The sequence below is a fragment of the Musca domestica genome, unplaced genomic scaffold, assembly GCF_030504385.1.
Source record: "Musca domestica strain aabys unplaced genomic scaffold, Musca_domestica.polishedcontigs.V.1.1 1, whole genome shotgun sequence".
Lineage (NCBI taxonomy): Eukaryota > Metazoa > Arthropoda > Insecta > Diptera > Muscidae > Musca > Musca domestica.
In genome coordinates, this window is record NW_026712114.1 from 14,844,453 (window position 1) to 14,863,927 (window position 19,475).

Below are 19,475 nucleotides of genomic sequence, written 5' to 3' on the forward strand. Positions count from 1 at the left end.
TTGAGTAAATATATTTGAAAAATCCAAGATTATAGCTTTCTTGGTTCTTTAAAAAATATTTTTTTTTTAAAAAATCAAGATTGTAGTTCTATTGGTCCTCGAACAAATATATTTGAAAAACTTAGGATTATAACCCTCTTGACCCTTAAGTAGATATATTTCAAAAATCTTCTTTGTAAAAATTATTTAAAAATCCACGGTTGTAGCTCTTTTGATCCATTAATACATATATTAGAAAATCTCACGGTTATAGCTCTGTAGGTCCTTGAAAAAATATAATTAAAAAATTCACGATTGTAACTCTGTGGGTCCTTGGAAAAATCCACGCTTTGTTTCGGTACATCCTTTTAATTCCTGCTGCTTCAACCGCCGCCAACTCAGGAAAAGAGAGTGAGTAGACTTTTTCCAATTTGGATTTTCTTGTCTACTAGTTTTACACTTTTTCCACACAGAGTCGCTGGGATATTTGATCAGTATCAAACACAGCCATCCAGCTTTATAGGGGAATACATGAAAACATGTTTGCATTTTTTGCTACAAATTCATACATATATATATATATATGCTATGTGTGGGAGTAATCGCGAATGAATATATGTATGTATGTGTGTGTGCGGGGAAATGTGTAAAATTTAATGCTAATGTGATAACTACTTACACTCCACTTAGATTCAGTGGAAAATTTTAACGACATTAGCACAAGGCGAAGGAAGAATGGAAGACGGAAGACATATTTGGAGCGACGACTCATGACGCTTAAATAATTAATTTCACAACACGAAACGTGTTGTAATTCACGCCTGACGCGTTATAAAATTGTATCGAGCAGCATCTCGGCGGCTACGAACGAAGAGGGAAGCGGTGAGGAGAGGGGTAAAAATAAGGCTTTGTTATGCAGCTTCATTGTCAACGTGCTGCATGACTCTAATGTCACAAGAAGATGTTCCCCCGAACTTCAAACCATCCCCCCCCCTTCATGGCCTTAAACCTCTGGGCCTTTGTGCTCCATTGAAGCTGTAAATTAAATCATGTGTAATAAAGTTTAATGATGATTGAACATGAAATTAATTTCATCTTCCGTTATTTTTCCTCTGATTATTTTCGCCATTCATTCGCTGGCTGATCCTTTCGGTAGCTTGTAGATTTTTGTTTTTTCTTTGTGCAAACTTAAATTTACTGCAAAAGGATTACTGGCAGACAATACAACATTGGCAACTAACAACATAATGACGACAATCATTGTTCGCTTCAGCAATTTTCCTCAAGCTAACGCTGAGCTACACACATACACACGCACACAGAATGGAAAAGATTTTCTCAAGTGGAAAAGGCATTCATTCATATTCTGCTGCGATGAATGAGAAGCAAAAAAAAAAACATACACACGAAGACAAAGAACAGAGGATTATTTTTGTTGTAAGCCTCAAAAATAGATTACAGCAATTGGATAAGAGACACATAATGCCAACACCTATTATTGCCATTGATTGTAGGGGGAGGGAGTATTGGGGGATTGAAAGATAAATTCCCAATCATAACAAACAAAGACTGAGGCATATAAAACACATTTTTTGACAATTCATTGGCCAGGTGGTATTCCCATAAAGAATTTTCTTTTCATCAATGAATTTTAAAGCAGATGTAAGGAAAAAAAGTCGATGTCCTTAAATTTACAACGACAGCTGTCTGGCATGGCATCAAAGCCAAACCTTACAATGACATTTCCAAGGAAAAACTTCTTTGTAAAAAGATTGCAAACCGCAGATACCAATGGTGTCTGAATCCCACCCTTAATGGAATCCAATCTAAAAGGTCAATAATCTGCTTAAAAACCGAATAATTTGCTTAGCATTGAATCTCTTTTTTATTTGAAGTTCTCCGGAATCTTTTATTCTTGTAAAATTATCGGATTAAATCAATTGGTGTGTGTGAATTTGTAGACAGGAATGCAAACATGCCTGCATGTTATCTGGAAATAGAATATTTCTTTCAAAGAATAAAGCAAAAAATATTTTCAATATCAAGAACGAAAGGAGCTATAATCGTGGATTTTTAAACATATTTTTTCCAAGGACCAACAGAACTATATAGTGGTGGATTATTAAACACAGCTTTTTAAGGACCAATAAAGCTGTAGTCGCAAATTTTCAAACATATCTGTTCACGGACCAACAGAGATGTAATCGCAGATGTTTAAACATATATTTTCAACGACCAACGCAGGTATAATGGTGGGTTATTTAAGCAATCCACAACAACCAACGTGGATTAGTTAAACGGACGAACAGGGCTATAATAGCGGATTTTTTAGACAAAGTTTTTCCAAGGACCAACAGATTTTTCTTAAATTTTATTTAACATAATGTTTCCAAGGACCAACCGATTTTTCGTGGATTTTTTTTAACACAGCGGATTTTTTGAACATATTTATTTAAAAACCAACTGATCTATAATCGCTATTTTTTTTTTTTTTTTTTTTTTTTTTTTTTTGATTCAAGAACAAACAGAGCTACAATCGTAGACCATCAGCGTTATAATCGTGTATTTTTAAAACAAAGTATTTCCAAGAACCATTTGAGCTATAATCGTGGATTCTTTAAACACAGTTTTTCCAAGGACCAACAGTACTTAAATCAAGAACTTCTTAAAAAATATTTTTTGAAGAACCAAAAATAATTTGCAATTATCAACAGAGCTATAATCGTGGATTTGTAAAACACAGTATTTCCATGAACCAACAGTGCTGTAATCGTGAGTTCTTTAAACTTAGTTTTGGCAAGGAGCAACAGTGCTGTAATCGTGGAATTTTTGAAATATATACTTCAAAGGACCAAACATTGATTTCCAGGGACCAACAGAACTATAATCGTTTATTTTTTAAACATATTTTTCCAAGGACCAAGTACCAATCGTGGATTTGATAAAAACATATTTTTCGAAGGACAAATCGTGGATTTTTTAAACATATTTTACCAAGGATAAATCGTGGATATATTAAACAATTTTTCCAAGGACAAATAGTGGATTTATTAAACATATTTTTCCAAGAACTAATCGTGGATATGTTAAACAAATTTTCCATTGGCATATTTTTCCGAAGACCAATAGTGAATCTTTTTAAACATATTTTTCCAAGAACCAATCGTGGATTTGTTAAACAATTTTTCCACGGGCCAATCGTAGTATTTGTAAGTATATTTTTCCAAGGACCAATCGTGGATTTTTTAAACATATTTTCCAAGAACCAATCTTGGATTTTTTTAAACATATTTTCCAAGGACCAATCGTATTATTTTTAAGTATATTTTTCCAAGAACCAATCGTGGATTGTTTTTAAACATATTTTTCCAAGAACCAATCGTGGATTTGTTAAAGAATTTTTCCAAGTACCAATCGTAGTATTTTTAAGCATATTTTTCCAAGAACCAATCGTGGATTTGTTAAAGAATTTTTCCAAGTACCAATCGTAGTATTTTTAAGCATATTTTTCCAAGGACCAATCGTGGATTTTTTAAACACATTTTCCAATTTTTCCACAGGCCAATCGTAGTATTTTTAAGCATATTTTTTCGAAGACCAATCGTGGATTTTTTAAACATATTTTCGAAGGACCAATCGTAGTATTTTTAAGCGTATTTTTCCAAGGACCAATCGTGGAATTTTTTAGACATATTTCCCAAGGACCAATCGTGATTTTTTAAGCATATTTTTCCAAGGACCAAACATAGTTCTTCCAAGGACCAATCGTGCATTTGTTTAAAAATATTTTTCCAAGGACAAAATATAGTTCTTCCAAGGATCAATCGTGGATTTTTTTAAACATATTTTTCCAAGAACAAAACATAGTTCTTCCAAGGACCAATCGTTGATTTTTTAAACATAGTTTTCCGAGGACCAAGGATCAATCGTGGATTTTTTTAAATATATTTTTCCAAGAACAAAACATAGTTCTTCCAAGGACTAATCGTTGATTTTTTAAACATAGTTTTCCGAGGACCAGTAGAGCTATAATCCTGGATTCTTTAAATAAAGTTTTTGCAAGGACCAGCTGAGCTGTCTGTAATCCTAGATTTTTTAACATATTTATTCATATTAATATTTTTTAACATATTTATTAATTTTTTTTTTCAAACAGAGCTATAATCGCGGATTATTATTTTATATGGCTGCAGAGGGTTTTGGACCAATCCGTTTCAGGATATGTGGAGTCGATTTAGCAGTGTACGTCCTTCAATCTATCGAAGTGGGCGAATGTCGCCCACTACATCAAGTACCTCCCCCACAAAGCGTCAACATTTTGAATAATTCTGACTCTTATATAGTGTGAAATAAAAAACTGATGGCCTTAAAATTTTGCACCGCATTTCTACCAACTTAAGATCTGATATGACGACAGAATAAAACGTACCTCTATTTTGGGTAGCTCCCCCCAACAGTTAGAAACAATTCTTATATCTCTCATAATTTTAGAAATTATTTAGATATATTGGTATAAATATATATTTTTCTCAATCAGAAATCTGATGCGGATATGCGAGTTTAAAGGATCACTCCTTTTGTTGCCTACCCCAACAGTTTTTGATTAAATTATTCGTTTAAAATTGGAAAAAAAGTGTTAGAAGAAAATTAAACTTTGGGCAAGCAAATGTTTTCAGCAGTATTAGATGAATATGAATGTTTCCGTCCACTACAACATTGGCCAACTCCGGTGGAACCTCCCCCATGATGAGTCAACAGTTTGAAAAAATTTTTATCAAAGTCAAAATACAATTAAATAAATTAACATAGGCTGAGCATATACATCTGTCAGAAAAACTGGCTGATATTTTTTAACTTGTTTTGAGAATTTTTAAGGCGCTTTAAATCGTCAATTTAATTATGCATAAAAATCGCTACTTTTTTATTTAAATTACCCAAAATATTCAAGATTTCATTCTAAAATTCGTAACAATAAATCTAACAGATAAGACGAACTGCGGTTTAATCAGATATGGTGAAAACTAAGGCAATTGTTTTTTATTATTTCATTGAATTGATTACAGAATTGTGTGTGTGTGTTTCTGTAGCTGTGTGGGTGGGTGGGTGTGTTTGTGTGTGCATTTGTCTTTATTTTCAATCACAGCTGCCACTAGCAGCATCAGCACTTAATCGTCTTCCCTTCGATGAGGATTTAATGCAAACTTTGTTTTTACTTCATCACTGTCATCACTGCCAGCGTTTTAAATCGAGTCAAATAATCATAGCTCCCGCAATGATGATGACAAGGATGGATGCGTTCTGATGGAAATAAAAAGAAATCCGACCAACTAACCGACCGACCGATTCCGATGATAAGACGATAAAGGCGTTCAAGGAATAAAATTAAATAAAAAGCGGATGTTAAGGATAAGCAGAGTATTAATGCGAACACCAATACATTTGTGGTGGTAATCAGTTGTTGGTGGTGTTTTTTTTTATTACTTAAATAAGAGAAGTATACAATTGGGCAATGATGGGAAAAATGGAGGAAGAACATTTTGAGAATTGATGAAAAATTGTCAACTTCATTGTAATTACAAGTTTAACGTTGTTATATAGACAAAATGAAGGACAACATAGATACTCAAGGCACCTATATTAACATCCCCATTTTTTTAAGGTCATACACACTTCTTCTTCAATCAAGAACGCAGTAAAAAAATTTTCGACTTTTCAAGCCATATCTGAAATCCCATCACAACCACATTGATGTTACATAAAATTATTTATTACCTCGGCACACCCCATTAATATCCCACTGTATTTTGCACAAAGATGATTTATAGACTACCCAAGGAAATAAAAACCGGGAAAAAGAAGGATAACTCGATTTGTTTTTTCTTCCTTACATAAATTTCGCTACCGGTATTAAGACAGGCGAACCAGCTCTCTTTATGAGTTGCTGTATTGGTTTTGCATTCTGACTGGATATCTGTAAAATCTCTCAATCGTCATCAACATTCGGAAATTGACAAACAACATAAAGCAGCTTAACGACAGTGAAGTACATCAAAGAACACTCTCTTACACACACACACACACGCATGTACGCACTTTGCCCCAGCTATTTTCGGCTTTGATTAAATTCGAAGTGGATTTTTGTACTTCATAGAGAAGATGGTAGAAAAACGTTTTCATGCCATGTGGTTTTTGTTTATGCCTCTTTACATCATCATACCGCCGATATAAACCAGGCCTTTATTATTTCTTGCGTTTTCTTCTTCTTTTAGAGAGTGGATCTATACATACCAAAAAATTTGTTCAAAGAAGTAGGGACGCGAGACTTTAAATTAATAAAATATATACGACAAAATGTTTGCAACTGAGGAATTTTAAAAATTATAATTTAAAGAATTGAGACACCTGATGAAATGTAACAAGTAAAGAAAGTCTTAAAGTTGGGCGGGGACCACTTTATTATACCCTACACCATGGTTTCGAGTGACAAAAATAACAAATCGGATGAATAATATATGTATGTGGGAGCTATAGCTATTTTAGAACAAGTAAGCAAAGGCTATAGTCGTGCGGGGCCGACAATGTTATACCCTACAACACTACAATATGTTAGAAGCCCTCTTATGTCCAAATCCATATTGGAAGATTTCGCTTTTGAAATTAGGATTTTGACTAGGGACATTTGCCCAACATTTATGCGCTCCGTCGGGCTGTTAGTTGTTGTAGTCTATTTCACAGATAAATATAATCCAATGGTCATCCAAAATGCTAGAACCCTTTCCTATCCTTAACTCTCTTCACAGATGTGTCGATTGGCTTCAATTGTGTGATCGGAGAAACATTTCTGTTTTTGGTTAATTTGAACCCCTAAATATTTTGCAATCATCTCCAAAAGCAAGAAGCCTCTCTGTATCTACAAATTTAGACTCATCTATATGATTTGCTTGTCTACGATATTTGGCTATATTCGTCAACGAAATCAGCATAAAAAAGCCAGAAATTCGCCTTTTGTGTATTTCGGATATCGCATGTACGAAATGCTGGTATTTTTTCACACAAAATTAGCGGTCCATTGTACCCGCTGTCCTAACTCTAAGTTTATGCGAGATTTCGTGTCTTTTGGTTTCTATTTGTGACCTTTATAACGGGTGCAAAATCAGGACTTTTTTCAGTTTTTGGTCCATTTCAACCTAAATATTATGCGATGATCTCCAAAAGAAATAGGGTTCTATTCTGACCCTAGTCCCACCCCCATTCTAAATTTCGTGAAGATCGGGCCATAATTGCGACCTGTAGAGTGATTACAAATTAACATGGACAGACGGACAGATGGACGGACGGACGTACATAGCTAGATCGACTCAGCTCGGCGAGATAGGAAGATCTATATATACTTTCCTATGTGGGAAACCAAAATTTCGTGGTGTTACATATTATACCCTACACGACGGTTGCGAATGACAAAAATAACAGATCGGATAAACAATATATGTATGTGGGAGCTATATCGGAACCGAGTTCGATCAAATTTGGCATACTTATTTTATGGCCTAATTTGGTCGTATGTGCAAATTTCCCCGAATATCTTTATTACAGAGTACATATTATTGCTGTGGAGAACAAAATTTAACAAATCGGATGAACAATATATATAGGAGCCAAATTTGACATACTAGTTTCTAGACTCAATTTGGTCGTAAATGTCAAATTCCATCACATTTGGGCTAATACTACAAGTTTGGAGCACAAAAAAAAATGGACGAAGATATATATGGAGCTAAATCCAAATATAAACCGATCTCGATAAAATTTAGCAATAGTATTTCTGAGCTGTATTTGATTGTTTTCCCCAAATATCGATGTTATATATTGCATATTACGGCAGTGGAGGACAAAAATCAACCGATTTCGATCAAATTTGGCATACTTAATTTGTTTACAAAAATACATGGGCAGACGGGCGGACGGACGGACATGCATAAATCGACTCAGAATGTGATTCTATGCAGATCATAAAAAGTAAGTACGGCTCTTTCTCGTTTCCATTTGCCTGTTACCACTAAATGCACAAAGCCATTATAACCTGACCACCTTGTGGTGTGGAGTATGAAAACATTAAGACCAAGAATCTTTTGTGAATTACAAATACCTGACAAACGGACATAGTTATAATAACTTAGCATTTTATGCTGATTATGTATACAGGGTGAGATGAAAAAACTGAACCCAAGTTCAGACTGCTGTCATTTCTAAGCCACTCGTCAAACAGCTATTAAAATTATTCCAGTGACAGCTAATTATATATTTTACAAACGCACAAAAGCATTTTGGTGAGAATTTTCAAGAAAAAAAGGTAATTGAAGATGGAATTCAAGCTGATAGTGTGATTCCTTTATATTTGGCTGGAAAACCACAAAGGGCTATCGATAGGGCACTCCAGCACTTAAATGTGAATAAATCTGTTGTGTCTCGTACCATCGCTCATTACAGTGACTGGTAGCGTAGCGCGACGTCAAGGAAGCGGACGGACGAAAACAGCAACATCAGCAGAAATGGTTCGAAAAGTAAAGAAGAGACTTGATCGAAACCCTCGTCGCAGTGGCCGAAAAATTGCTGAACATATCGCAATATTCCATTCGGCAAACACTAAATATGAGCTCGGGGTAAAGCCATTGAAATTTCAAAAAGTGCAAGAGATGCTTCGCTTGGCCGAAAGTGGTGAACTGCCTTGGGCACGCAAACATTTTGGTCACGGACCATGGACATTCCAAGAGGACTAAGCACCATCTCACTCAGGACGCGCCAACCAAGAATGGTTACAAAATGACGTTATTCGTTTCATTTCCAGCCCACACCAAAATCACCGAAATCTCCGGATACCAATCCGTTGAACTATTGTGTCAGGAGTATTTTGGAAAGCAAGCTTGATACTAAAAAGTACCAAAGTGTCGATCACCTCAAGCAAGCGCTTCGCCGGGAATGGACCAAAATACCGCAGAGCAAGATTCGGGCACCGTGTGACGTTTTCATTTACCGTTTGAAGGCCATAATTCGTGCCAACGGTGACCAATTCGAACAAATCTAAACTTATGCTAAAATTAGATGCTAGTTCCGACATTTGTTACTTTTAATTTATTATCATTTGAAAAAATTTAAAAATTATGGCGTTTGACTTTGTTGCAGTTTTTTTATCTCACCCTGTAAATTATCCGCTAAGTTTTGTCCGATGACCAAACATAATGGTTCTAAATTCCTAAATTTTCTAAAATTGCGACCTGCAGAGCAACTGCAACATCAGGAAATGTTTCTGTTTTTTTGGTCCATTCCAACCCCTCAATTTTATGCGATCATCTCCAAAAACAATAGGCTTCTATTCTGACCCTAGCCTCCATGCTACATTTCGTGAGGATCGGGCCATAATTGCTTCCTGTAGAGTGATTACAAATTAACATGGACAGACGGACGGACGGACATACATAACTAGATCGACTCAGCTCGGCGAGATTGGCAGATCCATGTATAGTTTCCTATGTCGGGGAACAATATTTCGAGAAGTTACATAATTTTTACAATGGGTGTGTGCGAACATTGGTTTGCCGAACGTTCGTCTGGTAAAGAATTTATCGCTTTAAAATATAATCGCAAAATAAGCTAAAATGAGAAGATCATATTTTTAATCATTTGCATGCGAATTCATGAGCACCCTGAATTAATCCTAAAATGTGTTTTTTATAATTTATGCATTTTTGGCTATACAGTAACATTTTGACTCTTAATTTCTACAGGGACCTTCGAGGCATCTTCTATAGAACGCATTTAAGATTCCTTTCATTTATAGATGATCTTCATTTTTTACTTTATATAGAAAACTTTCTAAACCATATATCCAAGGACAGTTTTTGGCATAGACTTTCTTTAAAAAAAAAAAAAAAGTAAGCAAAGGTTATAGTAGTGCGGGGCCGACCATGAGATACCCTACAACACTACAATATGTTGGAAGCCCCCTAATGTCCAAATTTATTTTGGATGATTTCGATATTGAAATAATGTCATAGAGGCCTGCCTAGATTTTACCCTTATTTACGCGCTCCGCCGTGTTGTTATGAATTCGGAAAAAAATTCACAAAAGCCATGGTCCATTTTACAGCTAAGTATAATCCAATAGTCATCCAATTTGCTCGACTTCTTTCCTCTTTCAGGAAAAAGTTTTTTTTTTTTGATTTGGTCCATTTGAACCTCTGAATTTAAACCTCCATAACAGTAGGCTTTAATTCTCACCCTAACGCTAAACTATGAAAAATTTCGTGAGGATCGGACGACAATTGCGACCTGTATATAATACCTTCAACACATAGTGTTGGGAGGTGTAGAAAAACTTTAAAAATTTACAATTCAAAATTGTAAGTCGAATGGAAAAAATCGCAAACGATAAAAAATATGACAAAAATTAAAAAAATATAACAAAAAATATTCATTTTTTTATTGGCATATTTTTACGCGGTTTTCTTTGATGTTATCCTCTTCTGGCAAGAGACCATTCCGAATTGATGAGAATTGAGAAAATCAGTCCAGCGGTTCTTGACTTATCAGCGATCTAACAATCATTCCCTTCTTTGATATATGAGATTGTATATATTTTACTATATATGCGAGATTTTGGATATGAACATCAATATAAGGGTCATAAGCGACATTTACGTGTATTTGTGATTTAGCAATGATAAAAAATATCCGCGGTTTAGTGAAAATTCCATATTTTTCCAAAAAAAGCTATGGTCTATTTTACCCGCTAAATGTGGTCCGATGACCATCCAAATTCTTCTGCCCAGTCCTAAACTCTAGCTCCATTCAAAATTCCGTGCCGATTGGTCTATAATTGTGGCCTGTAGAGAAACTGCAAAATCAAGTTATTTTTATGTTTTTGGTCCATTTCAACCCCTAAATATTTTGCGATCATCTCCAAAAACAATATGGTTCAATTCTGAACCTAATCCCACCTACATTTTCAATTTCGTGGGAATCAGGCCATAATTGCGGCCTGTAGCTTGATTACAAATTAACATGGACAGACGGACGGACGGACATACATAGCTAGATCGACTCAGCTCGGCGAGCTAGGAAGATCCATATATACTTTCCTATGTGGGAAACCAATATTTCGTGGTGTTACATAATTTTTGGCCCAATCAAACTTATAATACCCCCAACTCATAGTATTGTAGGGTATAAAAACATCCTAAAATGTATTATAGGATATCCAAAGAAATTGTTTCATAGGCCTTCTTTCATAACTTCCAAGTGTTCTCTCTTTATAGAATACCTCCAAAATATCTGCCTTAGCAATATTTACGATCTACTTTAGAGTTTTTTTCTAATAACATTTTTTACTATCGCTATTGAATTTGACCATTGCTTTCCGTTTCTAATTACATTATTGTATGCTTTCGAATAATTAGTCATTTGAACTTGAAATGTTGGCTGTGGAAATTTGAACTTTGGTGGTTGATATCCAAAATTGAGCAGTTAAATGTTGGCATGCAACAACAACAAAAATAGCAACACTTGACATCTGGCAATGGAAAAATATTTGAAGAAAAATTCCATTTAAATGGCACTTCAAGCAAGGCGAATTAATTAAGTATGGCCTGGCTGGACTATAACAGCAGAAGCGGCAGCAGTAGCGGCTAACAAAAGACGCTTGTATTAATAGTTTGGTTAAATACCATTTCACGTTTTTTTTTTTTCATTTTCTTCTTCATCGCCTTTTGTTTTTCATGCAAAGTGAGCGCCATTGTGACTGACATTTAAGTTAATCGTTGGAAATAAAAATAACTAAAGCAACAGCCGTTGCTTGTATGCGAGAAAAAAAGCTTGCCAATCATTAGCCAAGTCGTGGTGGTAAAGGCCAAGGAACGACAATTAATTCTTTCTCTGGCAGCTGTCCGTCCGTCCGTCCGTCCATCCATTCACGACAAGTGACCACCTTGAACTCCTCAAACGGAGACCACCACCCTTGAAGCGTGTTTGTGTTTATGGCGGCCAAAGTGATGACATTCTTGAACTTTTCCACCAAGTCATAGTCTTTCAAATGGTATTCAATCAGCGGCAGGAACGTTGATTGGCCCGCCTGGTTGGTGGGTTAAAAAAAGGTTTTTTTGCATTTTTGTTTTCTTTCTTCGTCGTCTTCTTCTTCTTCATTAGTTCTCTTCTCGGCTATTTATGTTAAGGTTAGTGGAGGAACAAAAAACGGACAATTGACTGCATTGCCTTTGTGTCTGTGTGTGTGAGAGTTCTTTAAAAGAAAGCAAAGTTCTGCGGCCAAGAAAAACAATAACCAGACCCAGGACGATTAATCAATTTTTCAATTATACTTTAATAACTAAACAACAGCGTTGCAAGAGACAAGGTTTGAGTTGGAGAGGTTGTGTCGAATAAAAGAGGTCGGAGAGAAGTAGTCCGGGGTTGGCTTAATGATTTTTATTTATTGACGAACACAATGACACAAATGTTGAAGCAATTACTTCAACAGAGAAGAGCGAGTTTCCAAACGACTTATATGAAATATTGTAAGAAATTAAATTAGTAAATTTGGTGGCTATTATTTTATAATCTCAACATCATTTATTATGTTAATATCAAGGTTGACACATATTTACATATTTCTCTTGTCATGACCTTATGACGGATTTAATTATTCTAGGTTTATGACTGGCCTTGCCAATAGGCCAGAACATGGCGATTTCTGTAACTGTGATAGTGCTGTAACGAAAGGTGTATTCGAACACGAAGATATTGACTGATGGAATTATAACCATGGCCCATATTAATGATAAAAAAAAAACAGTAAAGAAAGTCCTAAAGTCGGGCGGGGCCGACCTTATGATACCCTACACCACTTTGCTAATTTAGTAGAGCTCCACATAACTATTAAAAGTTTTTATGGGAGAGTTCAATCATACACGCTATGATTATAAGTATAATTTAAAGTTCAATGGACTTAATATGCCAAAGCATTTGTATCTCTTAAATTCGGACTTGTATTGCCCATTTGGTGCAAAATTAATTTGAAATCAGATAAAGATATATATGGGAGCTATATCCAAAATTGAACCAATGGTGTTTCGATAAAATTTGGCAAAGATATTTCTGAGCTGTATTTGATATATTTCCCTGAACATCGTTGTTACGGAGTGCATATTACGGCTGTGGGAAACAAATTTAACATATCGGATGTACAATATATATGGAAGCTATAGCTATATCTGAACCGATCTTTACCAAATTTGACATACTAGTTTCTAGACTCAATTCGGTCGTAAGTGCCAAATTCCATCCCATTTGGGCAAATATTAGACGTTTGGTGCACAATAAAGGGTAAATCGGACGAAGTTATATGTGGGAGCTATATCCAAATCTGAACCGATCTCGTTAAAATTTAGCATAGCTATTTCTGAGCTGAATTTGATATATTTCCCCAAATATTGTTGTTACAAAGTGCATATTACGGCTGCGGAGGACAAAAATAACAAATCGGACGAACAATATATACATGGGAGCTATATAATTTGGCATACTTATTTTCAGGTTTAATTTGGTTTTATGTGCAAAATTCCATACTATTCGGGCTGATATTACGTTTGGTGCACAATAAAAAGCAAATCGGACGAAGATATATATGGGAGCTATATCCAAATCTGAACCGATTATCTCCAATTTCAATAGGGTTCGTCCTTGGGCCAAACAAATGTTGTTTGGAAAATTTTATTTCAATCGGATAATAAATGCGACCTGCATTTTGTTCACAAGAATACAAGGACAGACGGACGGACATGCATAAATCGACTCAGAATGTGAATCTATGCAGATCATCAAAAGAAACTAAGGGTCTATCTCGTTTCCTTTTGCCTGTTACAAACAAATGCACAAAGACATAATACCCTGACCACCTTGTGGTGTAGGGTATAAAAACCAACAATTGGATATTCCATGATGCCGACAGATGTATGCCCTCAGGCAATGTCCGATTATTAAAAATATATTTTGACTTTTATTATAATTATTCAAATTCTTAACCCTCTATGGAGTAGTTTCCGAAGGAATGGGCCAATATTATTCATTTTGTATTCCATTTTCATAATCAGATAAAGAAAATTGTAAAGAATAGCATACTTGTAGCCCAAGTTATAACAGATAAAAGTATTGAAAATTATGTCCCTTTGTCTATGAGGTACCATAAGCTGTCGCAGATATATACAGGGTGAGATGAAAAAATTGCAACCAACTTCAGACTGCTGTCACTTCCAAGCTACTAGTCCGACAGCTGTTAAAATTATTCTAATGCCAGCTCGTTATATTGTTTACAAGCGGACAAAAGCATTTTGGTGAGAATTTTTCAGAAAAACAGTTATTCGTGATGGAATTCAAGCGTGATAGTGTGTTTTCTTTATATTTGGCTGGTAAACCACAAGTGGCCATCGTTAGAGAACTCTAACATTTAAATGTGAATAAATCTTTTGTGTCTCGTAGCATCTCTCGTAACCGTGATACACATAGCGTAGCCCGATGTGAAGGAAGTGGACGGAAGAAAACAGCAACATCAGCAGAAATGGTTCGAAACGTAAAGAAGCGACGTGATCGAAACCCGCGTCGCAGTGGCCGAAAAATGGCTTAGGGTGAAGCCATTGAAATTCCAAAAAGTACTAGAACTTACACCGCAACCGAAAGAATATAGACTCAAAAGAGCTAAAGAGTTGTTTCGCTTGGCCGAAAGTGGTGAACTGTCGACTTTGGTGTTTTCCGATGAGAAAACATTCGTTGTCCAGCAGTGTGTAACCAAACAAAATCATCGTGTTTACTTGCCAAAGAAGTCAGCTGAAAATGTGCACCTTCGGTTGGCCACCAGAACTCAAGCGCCGGCCATGGTGTTTTGGTGTGGGCTGCCATAACAGCCGAAGTTCGCTCTCCGCTCGTATTAATCGACCGTTTCATCAGAATAAATACCGAATATTATTGCGTAAATGTTCTGGAGGGTGTATTAAAGCCTTGGGCACGCAAACTTTTTGGCCGCAGACCTTGGACATTCCAACAGGACTCAGCACCAACGCACTCACCATGCGCCACCCAAGAATGGTTACAAAATGAGGTTCCTCGCTTTATTTCCAGTGCACAATGGCCAATAATATCTCCGGATATCAATCCGTTGGACTATTGTGTCTGGAGTATTTTGGAAAGCAAGTTTGCTACTAAAAAATATCTAAGTGTCGATCACCTCAAGCAAGCGCTTCGACGGGAATTGGCCAAATTAACGCAGATCAAGATTCGGGCAGCGTGTGACGGTTTCATTGGCCGTTTGAAGGCCATAATTCGTGCCAAAGGTGACCAATTCGAACAAGTCTTAACTTATTCTAAAATTTGATGCTATTTCCGACATATTTTGCTTTCATTTAATAAAATTAAAAAAAAAATAAAAGTTATGGCGTTTGACTTCTTTGCGGTTCTTTTATCTCACCCTGGGAGCTATAGCTATATCTGAACCGTTTTAAACCAAATTTGAAGTACTGGTTTATAGGATGAATTCAGTCGCAATTGTCAAAATGCAGTCCATTTGGGCTGATATTAGCCATTTGATGCACAATAAACCTGATATCGGATAAAGATATATATGTGGGAGCTATATCCTAATCTGAACCGATCTCGATAAAATTTGACAGAGGTATTTTCGAGCAGTATCTGATGTCCTGTACCAAATATCATTCTTCTGGAGTGCATATTACGCATGTGAGGAACTTAAAACCCCAAATCGGATGAAAAATATATATGGGAGCTGTAGCTATATCTTTTGATTTACTTGCTTCTAGACTGAATTCCGTGGGATGGGTTGCCAATATTCGACGGACCCATCTGGCAATGCCATAACTTTTGATAGAGATGTCACATCGCTTAATGACATACCGCGTTTGAAGCGTCAGTCCAAGCAGATTTTTACCATGAACCAATACACGCCACGCGAGCGCTCTGAAATAGATGAAATTTACATTCGACAGAAGAAGTCAATTGTGAAAACTCAACGTGCTTTTAAAACATTAAAAAATGTGAGAAGTGCGCCTTCTAAGAACACCATTAAGCGTTTATACGAAAAATTGTCGACTGGTAAGGCTCTTTCTAATCCGAAGAGGCCATATAAAAGTCGACCAAGGCGATCGGCCGAGAATATCGCTGCCGTACGAGCCAGTGTTGAGAGGTCCCCAAGAACATCCCAAAAACGCCGTTCTCAGTAGTTCAGCATGGCTCGGTCCACTTTACAACGGATTATTCGCATTGATTTGCATTTGTTCCCGTACAAAATTCAATTGACGCAAAGAATGTTGCCTGCGGACAAGCCTCGTCAATTGGAATGGGCCAAAGAGTCATCGAAATGGCCGAAGATGACGAGCAATTTTGGAACAAAATTGTCATGTCCGATGAAGCCCATTTAACATTGAATGGGACCGTAAATAAGCAAAATTGCCGTTTTTACGCCAATGAAAATCCTCAGGAGATTCAAGAAGTGCCTCTTCATGACAAAAAAGTCACAGTTTGGTGCGGCGTTAGTGCGAAAACGGTCATTGGGCCGTTTTTCTTCCAAAATGAAAATGGTCATGCTGGTCATGGTAATGGTTATCGCGATATGATGACCAATTTTGTGATGACAATTATTCGTCGAAAGCGTATGAGGCAGTTTTGGTTTCAACAAGACGGCGCTCCACCGCACACAAGTCGCATAACAATCGATTTTCCGAAGAATTTGTTTCCGAGCCGTTTGATGTCGAAAAGTGGTGATTTGGACAGGTCACCGCGTTCGCTCGATTTGACGCCGCCTGACTTCTTCTTGTGGGGATATTTGAAGTCAAAAGTTTACGTTAACAAGCCAAGGACCGTAGAAGAGCTCAAGGACAACATTCGTGAAGAAATAGCCGCTATTCCAGCCGAAATGTTGGCAAAAACGATGGAAAATGCAGCAAAAAGGGCACAATACGTCATCAACGCCAGAGGCGGCCATTTGAGAGATATCATATTCAAAAATTGATGTAAACAAATCTACTTCGAACAAATTAAATGATTAACATTGCCAATCGCCAAATTTTTATTTTTTCTTTGATTTAAAAGAAAAAACATGGGTCGAATATGGGCAACCCTGTATTAGCCATATGGTGCACAATTAACCCGAAATCGGAGGAAGATATATAGGAGATATATCTAAATCTGATCCGATTATCACAAATTGCAACAGGGTTCGTCATTGGGCCAAACAAAAATTGTTGTAATTTGATAATTTACAGTCTGATTTCACTAATTCTACTTAACACAGATCCAAGTTTTGAAGCTCCTATTGCCTTTCGTATTACCCAATGTTAGATCCACTTCTCCTACAAAGGGTCTACAAGGCATTTTGAAAGTTTTGGCACCTTTTTTATTGAATTTGGCAATTTAAGTTATGTGTTTAAGATAATGGGTTCAACTCGCCAAAAATATGCAATGGTTTTGAAATTGCTATCAACTTATTGATATCCTTAAGGATTTAGGCACATTTTTTGTATATTTTCACCACTTCAAACATAACCTTCGAAACCCCTAAACTTCAGAGTTTCTTAAAGAAACAGTTTTAGAAATTCTTCATGTTTTTCATGTTGTAGAGGGCAAAAAAATTCGCCCCTGCAGACCATATCTCCAATTGTAGTTGTTTTCGAATCGAGCAATGGACTGCGGTCCACAATTGCATTTCAACAATGTCCAACATTTTAAATTCTTTTAAAACAATTCGATTTGCTCTGTTCGTTAGCTAGCTGGGGAGTTAAGTAAAAAGTTTTCTGTCCAGCTTTTTGTTTTGCTGGCGAACACTAAATTGTTTTGTTGTGAATGGAATTACACCACTACGGCCGCAATAAAGTCCAAAAAGGGAAATAGTTTTGAGCCAACTAAAGAGGAGACAGCAATGTTGACCGCGCTCTTAATGGTCTCCACAATCTTGTTGCGGTTTGAGTTTAGCATTGTGTGGACATTTATAGCTTGGATGGGAAAACGGGGGGAGTGGACAATGGACGAGCAACAGAAACAGAGAGAGCGAAAGGAAAGTACTTTTGTGTTGTCACAAAGGGAACAGGACATCCAGACACACACACACACATACATGCATACACTGACACCCACACCATGATATTTATGATTCTGCATTGGAAAAGTTAACCACATGTAAGTTTATCACCACCAGAAGCGGCAGCAGCAGCAGTGACACCCAAAATACCACACATGTCTAAATCAAGATACACACACACATACAATTGTTCGGCTGCATACAGTAGTAGCAGCAGAAGCAGGCGTTTAATTTTATGAAATGTTGACTTATGTTTGTTTGTATGTATGTATGCGTTAAATAAACTCTTTTTGGTAATTCGTGCGTTTTAATTTGAACGATATTTGCCTGTGGTTGGTGGAGTTGTTATTTTTGTTGTTGTCTTTGCCATTTTGTTCACTTCTTTTGTTTACGTCCGTTCGTTTTGTGCAATCGAAATCGTTGGAAAAACTTTTACGTGAACTGAAAACGCTTTTGTTTAGTGTTGGCAAAATAGAAAGCAGAAACTTTTCACTTGGTTTTCGAAGCACATACAAACACACACTAGCACACACACATATATAGAGGCACATGACTTCCACACATATCCTGGGATTATGGATCCCAGAATATCCCAGATTTCTGTTACTTTTTTTTTGGTTTTTGGCATTCCGAAATTTTCCACTGTTCTTTTTTTTTTTGAATTCTTTCTTTTTTGGTTTCGTTTTGTGCATTTCGAATTCTCAAACTTTTTGAAATTTCTCTTTTTGTTGGGTTTCAACAGACTTCTTTTGCCTTCTTTCACTTGATTTCAATTCCATTTCGAGTAAAATTTTTCCATTACTTGTTTTCGTTTACATTTTGCTGCTGCTTCTTTTTCTTCAACACCGACACCAACTAGGCCTAAGCGTGGCGTTTGAACAATTCTTCTTCACGTTTTTTATGCCTTTTCCATACTGGCAACAACAACATAATGCAGCCATATGTTCCAGCGACTTTTGTTAATAGAAATTCATTCAGTCGCACGCACACACACACACAAAAACACGAATGTAATTGTAACTCTTCTCACACCGACACAAATATTTTCTATTATTTCAACTTTTTACATATATATGTGTGTGTATGTGTATTTGTATGTGGGTGCAGTATTAGTACATTAGCGGTAATAGTTTGGGGGCCTTATGGCCGAATACATAAGTTGGTGTATATGTGTGTGAGTGTTTGTGCTGTCCCACCAGCCACTTATATTTACACCTCATTGTATGCCGCCGTGTTGTGTTACACCACATATTTGCCACTGCGCCTAATTGTTCTTAGTATTGGTGCCATACAGTAGCCATGGTGATCGTTTTTTTTTTCGAACGTTGGGGGCTTTGACTTTGCCTCGTCGTCCACATGCATGCAGGCA